The sequence below is a fragment of the Anomaloglossus baeobatrachus genome, unplaced genomic scaffold (assembly GCF_048569485.1).
Source record: "Anomaloglossus baeobatrachus isolate aAnoBae1 unplaced genomic scaffold, aAnoBae1.hap1 Scaffold_4496, whole genome shotgun sequence".
Classification (NCBI taxonomy): Eukaryota; Metazoa; Chordata; class Amphibia; order Anura; family Aromobatidae; genus Anomaloglossus; species Anomaloglossus baeobatrachus.
The window spans coordinates 1-18,337 of record NW_027443834.1 but is presented as its reverse complement, the minus strand read 5'-3'; the positions used below and the strand labels follow the sequence as shown (position 1 = coordinate 18,337).

Genomic DNA, 18,337 nt, shown 5'->3' with positions numbered 1-18,337 from the left:
AGAAAGGGCGGCCTATGAAAGAATTACTACTTTCAATAAGTACACTTAAACGGCTAATTGGGAATAGAAAAACTGTAAAAAGCCCTCTGAGAAAGCCCCCCTCTAACCTTTGATAGTAAGCTTTTCTGTAGTCTGCCTGTTGATGTATTTTCCGTTTGAACTGTGCACAACATGAAGAGACGGAACACTGGCGGCTTGTCACAATGCCCCCCGATGACATCACAATAGCGCTGCTGCCTAGAAAACAAGCTGCGCAGAAGAAGTTGTTCTTTGGGTGGGAGGGTGGGCTAGTGGAAGGAGGGGGCAATCTCTTTTTTTCCCGGGTGGTAGGGGGATGACAGGAGAAGGGAAGCGGGTGGTGAGAAAGGTACAGAGGGCAGGGTTTGGGGGCTGGGAAGGAAAGGGAAAAGATTAGGGTTTGGGGATGATGAAAGGGCTTTCTACGGGTAAGGATGGCAAAGGGTGGCAGTGACGGAAAGTCAGGCAACCTGTCCTGTCCGTCTTTTTGTATCGTGAATTGGAAAGACTGCAAGGGGGAGGGGAGTTGCTTGCGCCCTAAAGGAGGAGTTATTCAGATTCATTGCAGTGGGCGGCGGCTGCAAAACGCACCATTCTTCTTGTTTTGGCTCTGCAAAGCAGCCTTTTCAAGGGTTGGCTTGGGTGACAAAATGTCTTGTGTAGGCGTGGGTTTGTCTCCCTCTCGCTCTCTCTCCCTAAGATGTGTCCGGCATAGGCCAGGGTGCCACTCGAGGCCCAAACCAATTCTGGTTATCGCTTCTCGGCCTTTTGGCTAAGATCAAGTGTAGTATCTGTTCTTATCAGTTTAATATCTGATACGTCCCCTATCTGGGGACCATATATTAAATGGATTTTTAGAACAGGGAGATGGAAAAAGAGCTTGCTCTGTCCACTCCACGCATTGACCTGGTATTGCAGTACCTCCAGGAACGGTGCACCCCTTCTTAACCCAGTTTCCAAAAGCAGAACTCAATTCACCTGATTCATATTAGCCCGATTTAATGAATTGGAAGAAAGCATACGTCTTCATATGCACCTCAATTTGGCCCATTCACTTTTCACACTTCCTCCTTTTGTTTTTTATCTTTCACACTTTTGACTTTCTTTATTCATCCAAATAGCAAACTCATCACCACTCAACCTGACCAACTCGGCTATGTCCCCGTGCTGCAGTTCTCTGTCTTATCTAGATCATTTGCAATTGAATGGAATAGATCCCTTTTGGACAAAGTGGATTCACCTGCTGCTGCAGTGACCACAGGTGTGATAACATCTAGAATTGGCATCTGGTGCGATCTCTCCGCTTCCACTCCAAAGAAAGTTACCTGTTTATTCCTATCATGCATTGGTTTTTGGGGTTTTCTTTGAGTAATGATGATCTCTTTAGTAGTCTGTTGGCGCCCTCTCCTGGAGGAATAGTTTGCTTGCTCTTGGACATTCTAAAAGAGAGGTCATGATAGACATTGAGCTTCTGAGCTCAATTGGGGAAAGTCATGGGTGATGAATGTTTGCAACCTACTGCGAAGCCTCATACCGCAATATAAGGAATGTCAAATACTAAGAAAGGGCGGCCTATGAAAGAATTACTACTTTCAATAAGTACACTTAAACGGCTAATTGGGAATAGAAAAACTGTAAAAAGCCCTCTGAGAAAGCCCCCCTCTAACCTTTGATAGTAAGCTTTTCTGTAGTCTGCCTGTTGATGTATTTTCCGTTTGAACTGTGCACAACATGAAGAGACGGAACACTGGCGGCTTGTCACAATGCCCCCCGATGACATCACAATAGCGCTGCTGCCTAGAAAACAAGCTGCGCAGAAGAAGTTGTTCTTTGGGTGGGAGGGTGGGCTAGTGGAAGGAGGGGGCAATCTCTTTTTTTCCCGGGTGGTAGGGGGATGACAGGAGAAGGGAAGCGGGTGGTGAGAAAGGTACAGAGGGCAGGGTTTGGGGGCTGGGAAGGAAAGGGAAAAGATTAGGGTTTGGGGATGATGAAAGGGCTTTCTACGGGTAAGGATGGCAAAGGGTGGCAGTGACGGAAAGTCAGGCAACCTGTCCTGTCCGTCTTTTTGTATCGTGAATTGGAAAGACTGCAAGGGGGAGGGGAGTTGCTTGCGCCCTAAAGGAGGAGTTATTCAGATTCATTGCAGTGGGCGGCGGCTGCAAAACGCACCATTCTTCTTGTTTTGGCTCTGCAAAGCAGCCTTTTCAAGGGTTGGCTTGGGTGACAAAATGTCTTGTGTAGGCGTGGGTTTGTCTCCCTCTCGCTCTCTCTCCCTAAGATGTGTCCGGCATAGGCCAGGGTGCCACTCGAGGCCCAAACCAATTCTGGTTATCGCTTCTCGGCCTTTTGGCTAAGATCAAGTGTAGTATCTGTTCTTATCAGTTTAATATCTGATACGTCCCCTATCTGGGGACCATATATTAAATGGATTTTTAGAACAGGGAGATGGAAAAAGAGCTTGCTCTGTCCACTCCACGCATTGACCTGGTATTGCAGTACCTCCAGGAACGGTGCACCCCTTCTTAACCCAGTTTCCAAAAGCAGAACTCAATTCACCTGATTCATATTAGCCCGATTTAATGAATTGGAAGAAAGCATACGTCTTCATATGCACCTCAATTTGGCCCATTCACTTTTCACACTTCCTCCTTTTGTTTTTTATCTTTCACACTTTTGACTTTCTTTATTCATCCAAATAGCAAACTCATCACCACTCAACCTGACCAACTCGGCTATGTCCCCGTGCTGCAGTTCTCTGTCTTATCTAGATCATTTGCAATTGAATGGAATAGATCCCTTTTGGACAAAGTGGATTCACCTGCTGCTGCAGTGACCACAGGTGTGATAACATCTAGAATTGGCATCTGGTGCGATCTCTCCGCTTCCACTCCAAAGAAAGTTACCTGTTTATTCCTATCATGCATTGGTTTTTGGGGTTTTCTTTGAGTAATGATGATCTCTTTAGTAGTCTGTTGGCGCCCTCTCCTGGAGGAATAGTTTGCTTGCTCTTGGACATTCTAAAAGAGAGGTCATGATAGACATTGAGCTTCTGAGCTCAATTGGGGAAAGTCATGGGTGATGAATGTTTGCAACCTACTGCGAAGCCTCATACCGCAATATAAGGAACGTCAAATACTAAGAAAGGGCGGCCTATGAAAGAATTACTACTTTCAATAAGTACACTTAAACGGCTAATTGGGAATAGAAAAACTGTAAAAAGCCCTCTGAGAAAGCCCCCCTCTAACCTTTGATAGTAAGCTTTTCTGTAGTCTGCCTGTTGATGTATTTTCCGTTTGAACTGTGCACAACATGAAGAGACGGAACACTGGCGGCTTGTCACAATGCCCCCCGATGACATCACAATAGCGCTGCTGCCTAGAAAACAAGCTGCGCAGAAGAAGTTGTTCTTTGGGTGGGAGGGTGGGCTAGTGGAAGGAGGGGGCAATCTCTTTTTTTCCCGGGTGGTAGGGGGATGACAGGAGAAGGGAAGCGGGTGGTGAGAAAGGTACAGAGGGCAGGGTTTGGGGGCTGGGAAGGAAAGGGAAAAGATTAGGGTTTGGGGATGATGAAAGGGCTTTCTACGGGTAAGGATGGCAAAGGGTGGCAGTGACGGAAAGTCAGGCAACCTGTCCTGTCCGTCTTTTTGTATCGTGAATTGGAAAGACTGCAAGGGGGAGGGGAGTTGCTTGCGCCCTAAAGGAGGAGTTATTCAGATTCATTGCAGTGGGCGGCGGCTGCAAAACGCACCATTCTTCTTGTTTTGGCTCTGCAAAGCAGCCTTTTCAAGGGTTGGCTTGGGTGACAAAATGTCTTGTGTAGGCGTGGGTTTGTCTCCCTCTCGCTCTCTCTCCCTAAGATGTGTCCGGCATAGGCCAGGGTGCCACTCGAGGCCCAAACCAATTCTGGTTATCGCTTCTCGGCCTTTTGGCTAAGATCAAGTGTAGTATCTGTTCTTATCAGTTTAATATCTGATACGTCCCCTATCTGGGGACCATATATTAAATGGATTTTTAGAACAGGGAGATGGAAAAAGAGCTTGCTCTGTCCACTCCACGCATTGACCTGGTATTGCAGTACCTCCAGGAACGGTGCACCCCTTCTTAACCCAGTTTCCAAAAGCAGAACTCAATTCACCTGATTCATATTAGCCCGATTTAATGAATTGGAAGAAAGCATACGTCTTCATATGCACCTCAATTTGGCCCATTCACTTTTCACACTTCCTCCTTTTGTTTTTTATCTTTCACACTTTTGACTTTCTTTATTCATCCAAATAGCAAACTCATCACCACTCAACCTGACCAACTCGGCTATGTCCCCGTGCTGCAGTTCTCTGTCTTATCTAGATCATTTGCAATTGAATGGAATAGATCCCTTTTGGACAAAGTGGATTCACCTGCTGCTGCAGTGACCACAGGTGTGATAACATCTAGAATTGGCATCTGGTGCGATCTCTCCGCTTCCACTCCAAAGAAAGTTACCTGTTTATTCCTATCATGCATTGGTTTTTGGGGTTTTCTTTGAGTAATGATGATCTCTTTAGTAGTCTGTTGGCGCCCTCTCCTGGAGGAATAGTTTGCTTGCTCTTGGACATTCTAAAAGAGAGGTCATGATAGACATTGAGCTTCTGAGCTCAATTGGGGAAAGTCATGGGTGATGAATGTTTGCAACCTACTGCGAAGCCTCATACCGCAATATAAGGAACGTCAAATACTAAGAAAGGGCGGCCTATGAAAGAATTACTACTTTCAATAAGTACACTTAAACGGCTAATTGGGAATAGAAAAACTGTAAAAAGCCCTCTGAGAAAGCCCCCCTCTAACCTTTGATAGTAAGCTTTTCTGTAGTCTGCCTGTTGATGTATTTTCCGTTTGAACTGTGCACAACATGAAGAGACGGAACACTGGCGGCTTGTCACAATGCCCCCCGATGACATCACAATAGCGCTGCTGCCTAGAAAACAAGCTGCGCAGAAGAAGTTGTTCTTTGGGTGGGAGGGTGGGCTAGTGGAAGGAGGGGGCAATCTCTTTTTTTCCCGGGTGGTAGGGGGATGACAGGAGAAGGGAAGCGGGTGGTGAGAAAGGTACAGAGGGCAGGGTTTGGGGGCTGGGAAGGAAAGGGAAAAGATTAGGGTTTGGGGATGATGAAAGGGCTTTCTACGGGTAAGGATGGCAAAGGGTGGCAGTGACGGAAAGTCAGGCAACCTGTCCTGTCCGTCTTTTTGTATCGTGAATTGGAAAGACTGCAAGGGGGAGGGGAGTTGCTTGCGCCCTAAAGGAGGAGTTATTCAGATTCATTGCAGTGGGCGGCGGCTGCAAAACGCACCATTCTTCTTGTTTTGGCTCTGCAAAGCAGCCTTTTCAAGGGTTGGCTTGGGTGACAAAATGTCTTGTGTAGGCGTGGGTTTGTCTCCCTCTCGCTCTCTCTCCCTAAGATGTGTCCGGCATAGGCCAGGGTGCCACTCGAGGCCCAAACCAATTCTGGTTATCGCTTCTCGGCCTTTTGGCTAAGATCAAGTGTAGTATCTGTTCTTATCAGTTTAATATCTGATACGTCCCCTATCTGGGGACCATATATTAAATGGATTTTTAGAACAGGGAGATGGAAAAAGAGCTTGCTCTGTCCACTCCACGCATTGACCTGGTATTGCAGTACCTCCAGGAACGGTGCACCCCTTCTTAACCCAGTTTCCAAAAGCAGAACTCAATTCACCTGATTCATATTAGCCCGATTTAATGAATTGGAAGAAAGCATACGTCTTCATATGCACCTCAATTTGGCCCATTCACTTTTCACACTTCCTCCTTTTGTTTTTTATCTTTCACACTTTTGACTTTCTTTATTCATCCAAATAGCAAACTCATCACCACTCAACCTGACCAACTCGGCTATGTCCCCGTGCTGCAGTTCTCTGTCTTATCTAGATCATTTGCAATTGAATGGAATAGATCCCTTTTGGACAAAGTGGATTCACCTGCTGCTGCAGTGACCACAGGTGTGATAACATCTAGAATTGGCATCTGGTGCGATCTCTCCGCTTCCACTCCAAAGAAAGTTACCTGTTTATTCCTATCATGCATTGGTTTTTGGGGTTTTCTTTGAGTAATGATGATCTCTTTAGTAGTCTGTTGGCGCCCTCTCCTGGAGGAATAGTTTGCTTGCTCTTGGACATTCTAAAAGAGAGGTCATGATAGACATTGAGCTTCTGAGCTCAATTGGGGAAAGTCATGGGTGATGAATGTTTGCAACCTACTGCGAAGCCTCATACCGCAATATAAGGAACGTCAAATACTAAGAAAGGGCGGCCTATGAAAGAATTACTACTTTCAATAAGTACACTTAAACGGCTAATTGGGAATAGAAAAACTGTAAAAAGCCCTCTGAGAAAGCCCCCCTCTAACCTTTGATAGTAAGCTTTTCTGTAGTCTGCCTGTTGATGTATTTTCCGTTTGAACTGTGCACAACATGAAGAGACGGAACACTGGCGGCTTGTCACAATGCCCCCCGATGACATCACAATAGCGCTGCTGCCTAGAAAACAAGCTGCGCAGAAGAAGTTGTTCTTTGGGTGGGAGGGTGGGCTAGTGGAAGGAGGGGGCAATCTCTTTTTTTCCCGGGTGGTAGGGGGATGACAGGAGAAGGGAAGCGGGTGGTGAGAAAGGTACAGAGGGCAGGGTTTGGGGGCTGGGAAGGAAAGGGAAAAGATTAGGGTTTGGGGATGATGAAAGGGCTTTCTACGGGTAAGGATGGCAAAGGGTGGCAGTGACGGAAAGTCAGGCAACCTGTCCTGTCCGTCTTTTTGTATCGTGAATTGGAAAGACTGCAAGGGGGAGGGGAGTTGCTTGCGCCCTAAAGGAGGAGTTATTCAGATTCATTGCAGTGGGCGGCGGCTGCAAAACGCACCATTCTTCTTGTTTTGGCTCTGCAAAGCAGCCTTTTCAAGGGTTGGCTTGGGTGACAAAATGTCTTGTGTAGGCGTGGGTTTGTCTCCCTCTCGCTCTCTCTCCCTAAGATGTGTCCGGCATAGGCCAGGGTGCCACTCGAGGCCCAAACCAATTCTGGTTATCGCTTCTCGGCCTTTTGGCTAAGATCAAGTGTAGTATCTGTTCTTATCAGTTTAATATCTGATACGTCCCCTATCTGGGGACCATATATTAAATGGATTTTTAGAACAGGGAGATGGAAAAAGAGCTTGCTCTGTCCACTCCACGCATTGACCTGGTATTGCAGTACCTCCAGGAACGGTGCACCCCTTCTTAACCCAGTTTCCAAAAGCAGAACTCAATTCACCTGATTCATATTAGCCCGATTTAATGAATTGGAAGAAAGCATACGTCTTCATATGCACCTCAATTTGGCCCATTCACTTTTCACACTTCCTCCTTTTGTTTTTTATCTTTCACACTTTTGACTTTCTTTATTCATCCAAATAGCAAACTCATCACCACTCAACCTGACCAACTCGGCTATGTCCCCGTGCTGCAGTTCTCTGTCTTATCTAGATCATTTGCAATTGAATGGAATAGATCCCTTTTGGACAAAGTGGATTCACCTGCTGCTGCAGTGACCACAGGTGTGATAACATCTAGAATTGGCATCTGGTGCGATCTCTCCGCTTCCACTCCAAAGAAAGTTACCTGTTTATTCCTATCATGCATTGGTTTTTGGGGTTTTCTTTGAGTAATGATGATCTCTTTAGTAGTCTGTTGGCGCCCTCTCCTGGAGGAATAGTTTGCTTGCTCTTGGACATTCTAAAAGAGAGGTCATGATAGACATTGAGCTTCTGAGCTCAATTGGGGAAAGTCATGGGTGATGAATGTTTGCAACCTACTGCGAAGCCTCATACCGCAATATAAGGAACGTCAAATACTAAGAAAGGGCGGCCTATGAAAGAATTACTACTTTCAATAAGTACACTTAAACGGCTAATTGGGAATAGAAAAACTGTAAAAAGCCCTCTGAGAAAGCCCCCCTCTAACCTTTGATAGTAAGCTTTTCTGTAGTCTGCCTGTTGATGTATTTTCCGTTTGAACTGTGCACAACATGAAGAGACGGAACACTGGCGGCTTGTCACAATGCCCCCCGATGACATCACAATAGCGCTGCTGCCTAGAAAACAAGCTGCGCAGAAGAAGTTGTTCTTTGGGTGGGAGGGTGGGCTAGTGGAAGGAGGGGGCAATCTCTTTTTTTCCCGGGTGGTAGGGGGATGACAGGAGAAGGGAAGCGGGTGGTGAGAAAGGTACAGAGGGCAGGGTTTGGGGGCTGGGAAGGAAAGGGAAAAGATTAGGGTTTGGGGATGATGAAAGGGCTTTCTACGGGTAAGGATGGCAAAGGGTGGCAGTGACGGAAAGTCAGGCAACCTGTCCTGTCCGTCTTTTTGTATCGTGAATTGGAAAGACTGCAAGGGGGAGGGGAGTTGCTTGCGCCCTAAAGGAGGAGTTATTCAGATTCATTGCAGTGGGCGGCGGCTGCAAAACGCACCATTCTTCTTGTTTTGGCTCTGCAAAGCAGCCTTTTCAAGGGTTGGCTTGGGTGACAAAATGTCTTGTGTAGGCGTGGGTTTGTCTCCCTCTCGCTCTCTCTCCCTAAGATGTGTCCGGCATAGGCCAGGGTGCCACTCGAGGCCCAAACCAATTCTGGTTATCGCTTCTCGGCCTTTTGGCTAAGATCAAGTGTAGTATCTGTTCTTATCAGTTTAATATCTGATACGTCCCCTATCTGGGGACCATATATTAAATGGATTTTTAGAACAGGGAGATGGAAAAAGAGCTTGCTCTGTCCACTCCACGCATTGACCTGGTATTGCAGTACCTCCAGGAACGGTGCACCCCTTCTTAACCCAGTTTCCAAAAGCAGAACTCAATTCACCTGATTCATATTAGCCCGATTTAATGAATTGGAAGAAAGCATACGTCTTCATATGCACCTCAATTTGGCCCATTCACTTTTCACACTTCCTCCTTTTGTTTTTTATCTTTCACACTTTTGACTTTCTTTATTCATCCAAATAGCAAACTCATCACCACTCAACCTGACCAACTCGGCTATGTCCCCGTGCTGCAGTTCTCTGTCTTATCTAGATCATTTGCAATTGAATGGAATAGATCCCTTTTGGACAAAGTGGATTCACCTGCTGCTGCAGTGACCACAGGTGTGATAACATCTAGAATTGGCATCTGGTGCGATCTCTCCGCTTCCACTCCAAAGAAAGTTACCTGTTTATTCCTATCATGCATTGGTTTTTGGGGTTTTCTTTGAGTAATGATGATCTCTTTAGTAGTCTGTTGGCGCCCTCTCCTGGAGGAATAGTTTGCTTGCTCTTGGACATTCTAAAAGAGAGGTCATGATAGACATTGAGCTTCTGAGCTCAATTGGGGAAAGTCATGGGTGATGAATGTTTGCAACCTACTGCGAAGCCTCATACCGCAATATAAGGAACGTCAAATACTAAGAAAGGGCGGCCTATGAAAGAATTACTACTTTCAATAAGTACACTTAAACGGCTAATTGGGAATAGAAAAACTGTAAAAAGCCCTCTGAGAAAGCCCCCCTCTAACCTTTGATAGTAAGCTTTTCTGTAGTCTGCCTGTTGATGTATTTTCCGTTTGAACTGTGCACAACATGAAGAGACGGAACACTGGCGGCTTGTCACAATGCCCCCCGATGACATCACAATAGCGCTGCTGCCTAGAAAACAAGCTGCGCAGAAGAAGTTGTTCTTTGGGTGGGAGGGTGGGCTAGTGGAAGGAGGGGGCAATCTCTTTTTTTCCCGGGTGGTAGGGGGATGACAGGAGAAGGGAAGCGGGTGGTGAGAAAGGTACAGAGGGCAGGGTTTGGGGGCTGGGAAGGAAAGGGAAAAGATTAGGGTTTGGGGATGATGAAAGGGCTTTCTACGGGTAAGGATGGCAAAGGGTGGCAGTGACGGAAAGTCAGGCAACCTGTCCTGTCCGTCTTTTTGTATCGTGAATTGGAAAGACTGCAAGGGGGAGGGGAGTTGCTTGCGCCCTAAAGGAGGAGTTATTCAGATTCATTGCAGTGGGCGGCGGCTGCAAAACGCACCATTCTTCTTGTTTTGGCTCTGCAAAGCAGCCTTTTCAAGGGTTGGCTTGGGTGACAAAATGTCTTGTGTAGGCGTGGGTTTGTCTCCCTCTCGCTCTCTCTCCCTAAGATGTGTCCGGCATAGGCCAGGGTGCCACTCGAGGCCCAAACCAATTCTGGTTATCGCTTCTCGGCCTTTTGGCTAAGATCAAGTGTAGTATCTGTTCTTATCAGTTTAATATCTGATACGTCCCCTATCTGGGGACCATATATTAAATGGATTTTTAGAACAGGGAGATGGAAAAAGAGCTTGCTCTGTCCACTCCACGCATTGACCTGGTATTGCAGTACCTCCAGGAACGGTGCACCCCTTCTTAACCCAGTTTCCAAAAGCAGAACTCAATTCACCTGATTCATATTAGCCCGATTTAATGAATTGGAAGAAAGCATACGTCTTCATATGCACCTCAATTTGGCCCATTCACTTTTCACACTTCCTCCTTTTGTTTTTTATCTTTCACACTTTTGACTTTCTTTATTCATCCAAATAGCAAACTCATCACCACTCAACCTGACCAACTCGGCTATGTCCCCGTGCTGCAGTTCTCTGTCTTATCTAGATCATTTGCAATTGAATGGAATAGATCCCTTTTGGACAAAGTGGATTCACCTGCTGCTGCAGTGACCACAGGTGTGATAACATCTAGAATTGGCATCTGGTGCGATCTCTCCGCTTCCACTCCAAAGAAAGTTACCTGTTTATTCCTATCATGCATTGGTTTTTGGGGTTTTCTTTGAGTAATGATGATCTCTTTAGTAGTCTGTTGGCGCCCTCTCCTGGAGGAATAGTTTGCTTGCTCTTGGACATTCTAAAAGAGAGGTCATGATAGACATTGAGCTTCTGAGCTCAATTGGGGAAAGTCATGGGTGATGAATGTTTGCAACCTACTGCGAAGCCTCATACCGCAATATAAGGAACGTCAAATACTAAGAAAGGGCGGCCTATGAAAGAATTACTACTTTCAATAAGTACACTTAAACGGCTAATTGGGAATAGAAAAACTGTAAAAAGCCCTCTGAGAAAGCCCCCCTCTAACCTTTGATAGTAAGCTTTTCTGTAGTCTGCCTGTTGATGTATTTTCCGTTTGAACTGTGCACAACATGAAGAGACGGAACACTGGCGGCTTGTCACAATGCCCCCCGATGACATCACAATAGCGCTGCTGCCTAGAAAACAAGCTGCGCAGAAGAAGTTGTTCTTTGGGTGGGAGGGTGGGCTAGTGGAAGGAGGGGGCAATCTCTTTTTTTCCCGGGTGGTAGGGGGATGACAGGAGAAGGGAAGCGGGTGGTGAGAAAGGTACAGAGGGCAGGGTTTGGGGGCTGGGAAGGAAAGGGAAAAGATTAGGGTTTGGGGATGATGAAAGGGCTTTCTACGGGTAAGGATGGCAAAGGGTGGCAGTGACGGAAAGTCAGGCAACCTGTCCTGTCCGTCTTTTTGTATCGTGAATTGGAAAGACTGCAAGGGGGAGGGGAGTTGCTTGCGCCCTAAAGGAGGAGTTATTCAGATTCATTGCAGTGGGCGGCGGCTGCAAAACGCACCATTCTTCTTGTTTTGGCTCTGCAAAGCAGCCTTTTCAAGGGTTGGCTTGGGTGACAAAATGTCTTGTGTAGGCGTGGGTTTGTCTCCCTCTCGCTCTCTCTCCCTAAGATGTGTCCGGCATAGGCCAGGGTGCCACTCGAGGCCCAAACCAATTCTGGTTATCGCTTCTCGGCCTTTTGGCTAAGATCAAGTGTAGTATCTGTTCTTATCAGTTTAATATCTGATACGTCCCCTATCTGGGGACCATATATTAAATGGATTTTTAGAACAGGGAGATGGAAAAAGAGCTTGCTCTGTCCACTCCACGCATTGACCTGGTATTGCAGTACCTCCAGGAACGGTGCACCCCTTCTTAACCCAGTTTCCAAAAGCAGAACTCAATTCACCTGATTCATATTAGCCCGATTTAATGAATTGGAAGAAAGCATACGTCTTCATATGCACCTCAATTTGGCCCATTCACTTTTCACACTTCCTCCTTTTGTTTTTTATCTTTCACACTTTTGACTTTCTTTATTCATCCAAATAGCAAACTCATCACCACTCAACCTGACCAACTCGGCTATGTCCCCGTGCTGCAGTTCTCTGTCTTATCTAGATCATTTGCAATTGAATGGAATAGATCCCTTTTGGACAAAGTGGATTCACCTGCTGCTGCAGTGACCACAGGTGTGATAACATCTAGAATTGGCATCTGGTGCGATCTCTCCGCTTCCACTCCAAAGAAAGTTACCTGTTTATTCCTATCATGCATTGGTTTTTGGGGTTTTCTTTGAGTAATGATGATCTCTTTAGTAGTCTGTTGGCGCCCTCTCCTGGAGGAATAGTTTGCTTGCTCTTGGACATTCTAAAAGAGAGGTCATGATAGACATTGAGCTTCTGAGCTCAATTGGGGAAAGTCATGGGTGATGAATGTTTGCAACCTACTGCGAAGCCTCATACCGCAATATAAGGAACGTCAAATACTAAGAAAGGGCGGCCTATGAAAGAATTACTACTTTCAATAAGTACACTTAAACGGCTAATTGGGAATAGAAAAACTGTAAAAAGCCCTCTGAGAAAGCCCCCCTCTAACCTTTGATAGTAAGCTTTTCTGTAGTCTGCCTGTTGATGTATTTTCCGTTTGAACTGTGCACAACATGAAGAGACGGAACACTGGCGGCTTGTCACAATGCCCCCCGATGACATCACAATAGCGCTGCTGCCTAGAAAACAAGCTGCGCAGAAGAAGTTGTTCTTTGGGTGGGAGGGTGGGCTAGTGGAAGGAGGGGGCAATCTCTTTTTTTCCCGGGTGGTAGGGGGATGACAGGAGAAGGGAAGCGGGTGGTGAGAAAGGTACAGAGGGCAGGGTTTGGGGGCTGGGAAGGAAAGGGAAAAGATTAGGGTTTGGGGATGATGAAAGGGCTTTCTACGGGTAAGGATGGCAAAGGGTGGCAGTGACGGAAAGTCAGGCAACCTGTCCTGTCCGTCTTTTTGTATCGTGAATTGGAAAGACTGCAAGGGGGGAGGGGAGTTGCTTGCGCCCTAAAGGAGGAGTTATTCAGATTCATTGCAGTGGGCGGCGGCTGCAAAACGCACCATTCTTCTTGTTTTGGCTCTGCAAAGCAGCCTTTTCAAGGGTTGGCTTGGGTGACAAAATGTCTTGTGTAGGCGTGGGTTTGTCTCCCTCTCGCTCTCTCTCCCTAAGATGTGTCCGGCATAGGCCAGGGTGCCACTCGAGGCCCAAACCAATTCTGGTTATCGCTTCTCGGCCTTTTGGCTAAGATCAAGTGTAGTATCTGTTCTTATCAGTTTAATATCTGATACGTCCCCTATCTGGGGACCATATATTAAATGGATTTTTAGAACAGGGAGATGGAAAAAGAGCTTGCTCTGTCCACTCCACGCATTGACCTGGTATTGCAGTACCTCCAGGAACGGTGCACCCCTTCTTAACCCAGTTTCCAAAAGCAGAACTCAATTCACCTGATTCATATTAGCCCGATTTAATGAATTGGAAGAAAGCATACGTCTTCATATGCACCTCAATTTGGCCCATTCACTTTTCACACTTCCTCCTTTTGTTTTTTATCTTTCACACTTTTGACTTTCTTTATTCATCCAAATAGCAAACTCATCACCACTCAACCTGACCAACTCGGCTATGTCCCCGTGCTGCAGTTCTCTGTCTTATCTAGATCATTTGCAATTGAATGGAATAGATCCCTTTTGGACAAAGTGGATTCACCTGCTGCTGCAGTGACCACAGGTGTGATAACATCTAGAATTGGCATCTGGTGCGATCTCTCCGCTTCCACTCCAAAGAAAGTTACCTGTTTATTCCTATCATGCATTGGTTTTTGGGGTTTTCTTTGAGTAATGATGATCTCTTTAGTAGTCTGTTGGCGCCCTCTCCTGGAGGAATAGTTTGCTTGCTCTTGGACATTCTAAAAGAGAGGTCATGATAGACATTGAGCTTCTGAGCTCAATTGGGGAAAGTCATGGGTGATGAATGTTTGCAACCTACTGCGAAGCCTCATACCGCAATATAAGGAACGTCAAATACTAAGAAAGGGCGGCCTATGAAAGAATTACTACTTTCAATAAGTACACTTAAACGGCTAATTGGGAATAGAAAAACTGTAAAAAGCCCTCTGAGAAAGCCCCCCTCTAACCTTTGATAGTAAGCTTTTCTGTAGTCTGCCTGTTGATGTATTTTCCGTTTGAACTGTGCACAACATGAAGAGACGGAACACTGGCGGCTTGTCACAATGCCCCCCGATGACATCACAATAGCGCTGCTGCCTAGAAAACAAGCTGCGCAGAAGAAGTTGTTCTTTGGGTGGGAGGGTGGGCTAGTGGAAGGAGGGGGCAATCTCTTTTTTTCCCGGGTGGTAGGGGGATGACAGGAGAAGGGAAGCGGGTGGTGAGAAAGGTACAGAGGGCAGGGTTTGGGGGCTGGGAAGGAAAGGGAAAAGATTAGGGTTTGGGGATGATGAAAGGGCTTTCTACGGGTAAGGATGGCAAAGGGTGGCAGTGACGGAAAGTCAGGCAACCTGTCCTGTCCGTCTTTTTGTATCGTGAATTGGAAAGACTGCAAGGGGGAGGGGAGTTGCTTGCGCCCTAAAGGAGGAGTTATTCAGATTCATTGCAGTGGGCGGCGGCTGCAAAACGCACCATTCTTCTTGTTTTGGCTCTGCAAAGCAGCCTTTTCAAGGGTTGGCTTGGGTGACAAAATGTCTTGTGTAGGCGTGGGTTTGTCTCCCTCTCGCTCTCTCTCCCTAAGATGTGTCCGGCATAGGCCAGGGTGCCACTCGAGGCCCAAACCAATTCTGGTTATCGCTTCTCGGCCTTTTGGCTAAGATCAAGTGTAGTATCTGTTCTTATCAGTTTAATATCTGATACGTCCCCTATCTGGGGACCATATATTAAATGGATTTTTAGAACAGGGAGATGGAAAAAGAGCTTGCTCTGTCCACTCCACGCATTGACCTGGTATTGCAGTACCTCCAGGAACGGTGCACCCCTTCTTAACCCAGTTTCCAAAAGCAGAACTCAATTCACCTGATTCATATTAGCCCGATTTAATGAATTGGAAGAAAGCATACGTCTTCATATGCACCTCAATTTGGCCCATTCACTTTTCACACTTCCTCCTTTTGTTTTTTATCTTTCACACTTTTGACTTTCTTTATTCATCCAAATAGCAAACTCATCACCACTCAACCTGACCAACTCGGCTATGTCCCCGTGCTGCAGTTCTCTGTCTTATCTAGATCATTTGCAATTGAATGGAATAGATCCCTTTTGGACAAAGTGGATTCACCTGCTGCTGCAGTGACCACAGGTGTGATAACATCTAGAATTGGCATCTGGTGCGATCTCTCCGCTTCCACTCCAAAGAAAGTTACCTGTTTATTCCTATCATGCATTGGTTTTTGGGGTTTTCTTTGAGTAATGATGATCTCTTTAGTAGTCTGTTGGCGCCCTCTCCTGGAGGAATAGTTTGCTTGCTCTTGGACATTCTAAAAGAGAGGTCATGATAGACATTGAGCTTCTGAGCTCAATTGGGGAAAGTCATGGGTGATGAATGTTTGCAACCTACTGCGAAGCCTCATACCGCAATATAAGGAACGTCAAATACTAAGAAAGGGCGGCCTATGAAAGAATTACTACTTTCAATAAGTACACTTAAACGGCTAATTGGGAATAGAAAAACTGTAAAAAGCCCTCTGAGAAAGCCCCCCTCTAACCTTTGATAGTAAGCTTTTCTGTAGTCTGCCTGTTGATGTATTTTCCGTTTGAACTGTGCACAACATGAAGAGACGGAACACTGGCGGCTTGTCACAATGCCCCCCGATGACATCACAATAGCGCTGCTGCCTAGAAAACAAGCTGCGCAGAAGAAGTTGTTCTTTGGGTGGGAGGGTGGGCTAGTGGAAGGAGGGGGCAATCTCTTTTTTTCCCGGGTGGTAGGGGGATGACAGGAGAAGGGAAGCGGGTGGTGAGAAAGGTACAGAGGGCAGGGTTTGGGGGCTGGGAAGGAAAGGGAAAAGATTAGGGTTTGGGGATGATGAAAGGGCTTTCTACGGGTAAGGATGGCAAAGGGTGGCAGTGACGGAAAGTCAGGCAACCTGTCCTGTCCGTCTTTTTGTATCGTGAATTGGAAAGACTGCAAGGGGGAGGGGAGTTGCTTGCGCCCTAAAGGAGGAGTTATTCAGATTCATTGCAGTGGGCGGCGGCTGCAAAACGCACCATTCTTCTTGTTTTGGCTCTGCAAAGCAGCCTTTTCAAGGGTTGGCTTGGGTGACAAAATGTCTTGTGTAGGCGTGGGTTTGTCTCCCTCTCGCTCTCTCTCCCTAAGATGTGTCCGGCATAGGCCAGGGTGCCACTCGAGGCCCAAACCAATTCTGGTTATCGCTTCTCGGCCTTTTGGCTAAGATCAAGTGTAGTATCTGTTCTTATCAGTTTAATATCTGATACGTCCCCTATCTGGGGACCATATATTAAATGGATTTTTAGAACAGGGAGATGGAAAAAGAGCTTGCTCTGTCCACTCCACGCATTGACCTGGTATTGCAGTACCTCCAGGAACGGTGCACCCCTTCTTAACCCAGTTTCCAAAAGCAGAACTCAATTCACCTGATTCATATTAGCCCGATTTAATGAATTGGAAGAAAGCATACGTCTTCATATGCACCTCAATTTGGCCCATTCACTTTTCACACTTCCTCCTTTTGTTTTTTATCTTTCACACTTTTGACTTTCTTTATTCATCCAAATAGCAAACTCATCACCACTCAACCTGACCAACTCGGCTATGTCCCCGTGCTGCAGTTCTCTGTCTTATCTAGATCATTTGCAATTGAATGGAATAGATCCCTTTTGGACAAAGTGGATTCACCTGCTGCTGCAGTGACCACAGGTGTGATAACATCTAGAATTGGCATCTGGTGCGATCTCTCCGCTTCCACTCCAAAGAAAGTTACCTGTTTATTCCTATCATGCATTGGTTTTTGGGGTTTTCTTTGAGTAATGATGATCTCTTTAGTAGTCTGTTGGCGCCCTCTCCTGGAGGAATAGTTTGCTTGCTCTTGGACATTCTAAAAGAGAGGTCATGATAGACATTGAGCTTCTGAGCTCAATTGGGGAAAGTCATGGGTGATGAATGTTTGCAACCTACTGCGAAGCCTCATACCGCAATATAAGGAACGTCAAATACTAAGAAAGGGCGGCCTATGAAAGAATTACTACTTTCAATAAGTACACTTAAACGGCTAATTGGGAATAGAAAAACTGTAAAAAGCCCTCTGAGAAAGCCCCCCTCTAACCTTTGATAGTAAGCTTTTCTGTAGTCTGCCTGTTGATGTATTTTCCGTTTGAACTGTGCACAACATGAAGAGACGGAACACTGGCGGCTTGTCACAATGCCCCCCGATGACATCACAATAGCGCTGCTGCCTAGAAAACAAGCTGCGCAGAAGAAGTTGTTCTTTGGGTGGGAGGGTGGGCTAGTGGAAGGAGGGGGCAATCTCTTTTTTTCCCGGGTGGTAGGGGGATGACAGGAGAAGGGAAGCGGGTGGTGAGAAAGGTACAGAGGGCAGGGTTTGGGGGCTGGGAAGGAAAGGGAAAAGATTAGGGTTTGGGGATGATGAAAGGGCTTTCTACGGGTAAGGATGGCAAAGGGTGGCAGTGACGGAAAGTCAGGCAACCTGTCCTGTCCGTCTTTTTGTATCGTGAATTGGAAAGACTGCAAGGGGGGGAGGGGAGTTGCTTGCGCCCTAAAGGAGGAGTTATTCAGATTCATTGCAGTGGGCGGCGGCTGCAAAACGCACCATTCTTCTTGTTTTGGCTCTGCAAAGCAGCCTTTTCAAGGGTTGGCTTGGGTGACAAAATGTCTTGTGTAGGCGTGGGTTTGTCTCCCTCTCGCTCTCTCTCCCTAAGATGTGTCCGGCATAGGCCAGGGTGCCACTCGAGGCCCAAACCAATTCTGGTTATCGCTTCTCGGCCTTTTGGCTAAGATCAAGTGTAGTATCTGTTCTTATCAGTTTAATATCTGATACGTCCCCTATCTGGGGACCATATATTAAATGGATTTTTAGAACAGGGAGATGGAAAAAGAGCTTGCTCTGTCCACTCCACGCATTGACCTGGTATTGCAGTACCTCCAGGAACGGTGCACCCCTTCTTAACCCAGTTTCC

At 46.4% G+C, this 18,337-nt stretch overlaps 12 non-coding genes across 12 annotated transcripts; all 12 read left to right on the top strand.

Annotated features, from left to right (window-relative positions):
- Positions 1 to 770: 770 nt before the first annotated feature.
- On the top strand, positions 771 to 961 carry LOC142280213 (U2 spliceosomal RNA). The gene has a single exon (XR_012742553.1). It is a non-coding gene; the product is annotated as a U2 spliceosomal RNA (small nuclear RNA).
- Positions 962 to 2,348: 1,387 nt separating this feature from the next.
- On the top strand, positions 2,349 to 2,539 carry LOC142280212 (U2 spliceosomal RNA). Its single transcript, XR_012742552.1, has one exon. It is a non-coding gene; the product is annotated as a U2 spliceosomal RNA (small nuclear RNA).
- Positions 2,540 to 3,926: 1,387 nt separating this feature from the next.
- Positions 3,927 to 4,117, top strand: LOC142280211 (U2 spliceosomal RNA). Its single transcript, XR_012742551.1, has one exon. It is a non-coding gene; the product is annotated as a U2 spliceosomal RNA (small nuclear RNA).
- Positions 4,118 to 5,504: 1,387 nt separating this feature from the next.
- On the top strand, positions 5,505 to 5,695 carry LOC142280210 (U2 spliceosomal RNA). The gene has a single exon (XR_012742550.1). It is a non-coding gene; the product is annotated as a U2 spliceosomal RNA (small nuclear RNA).
- Positions 5,696 to 7,082: 1,387 nt separating this feature from the next.
- LOC142280209 (U2 spliceosomal RNA) lies at positions 7,083 to 7,273 on the top strand. The gene has a single exon (XR_012742549.1). It is a non-coding gene; the product is annotated as a U2 spliceosomal RNA (small nuclear RNA).
- A 1,387-nt stretch (positions 7,274 to 8,660) lies between these two features.
- Positions 8,661 to 8,851, top strand: LOC142280208 (U2 spliceosomal RNA). Its single transcript, XR_012742548.1, has one exon. It is a non-coding gene; the product is annotated as a U2 spliceosomal RNA (small nuclear RNA).
- Positions 8,852 to 10,238: 1,387 nt separating this feature from the next.
- Positions 10,239 to 10,429, top strand: LOC142280207 (U2 spliceosomal RNA). The gene has a single exon (XR_012742547.1). It is a non-coding gene; the product is annotated as a U2 spliceosomal RNA (small nuclear RNA).
- A 1,387-nt stretch (positions 10,430 to 11,816) lies between these two features.
- On the top strand, positions 11,817 to 12,007 carry LOC142280229 (U2 spliceosomal RNA). The gene has a single exon (XR_012742567.1). It is a non-coding gene; the product is annotated as a U2 spliceosomal RNA (small nuclear RNA).
- A 1,388-nt stretch (positions 12,008 to 13,395) lies between these two features.
- Positions 13,396 to 13,586, top strand: LOC142280227 (U2 spliceosomal RNA). Its single transcript, XR_012742566.1, has one exon. It is a non-coding gene; the product is annotated as a U2 spliceosomal RNA (small nuclear RNA).
- A 1,387-nt stretch (positions 13,587 to 14,973) lies between these two features.
- LOC142280226 (U2 spliceosomal RNA) lies at positions 14,974 to 15,164 on the top strand. The gene has a single exon (XR_012742565.1). It is a non-coding gene; the product is annotated as a U2 spliceosomal RNA (small nuclear RNA).
- Positions 15,165 to 16,551: 1,387 nt separating this feature from the next.
- Positions 16,552 to 16,742, top strand: LOC142280218 (U2 spliceosomal RNA). The gene has a single exon (XR_012742557.1). It is a non-coding gene; the product is annotated as a U2 spliceosomal RNA (small nuclear RNA).
- Positions 16,743 to 18,131: 1,389 nt separating this feature from the next.
- LOC142280205 (U2 spliceosomal RNA) lies at positions 18,132 to 18,322 on the top strand. The gene has a single exon (XR_012742546.1). It is a non-coding gene; the product is annotated as a U2 spliceosomal RNA (small nuclear RNA).
- The last annotated feature ends 15 nt before the right edge of the window (positions 18,323 to 18,337 follow it).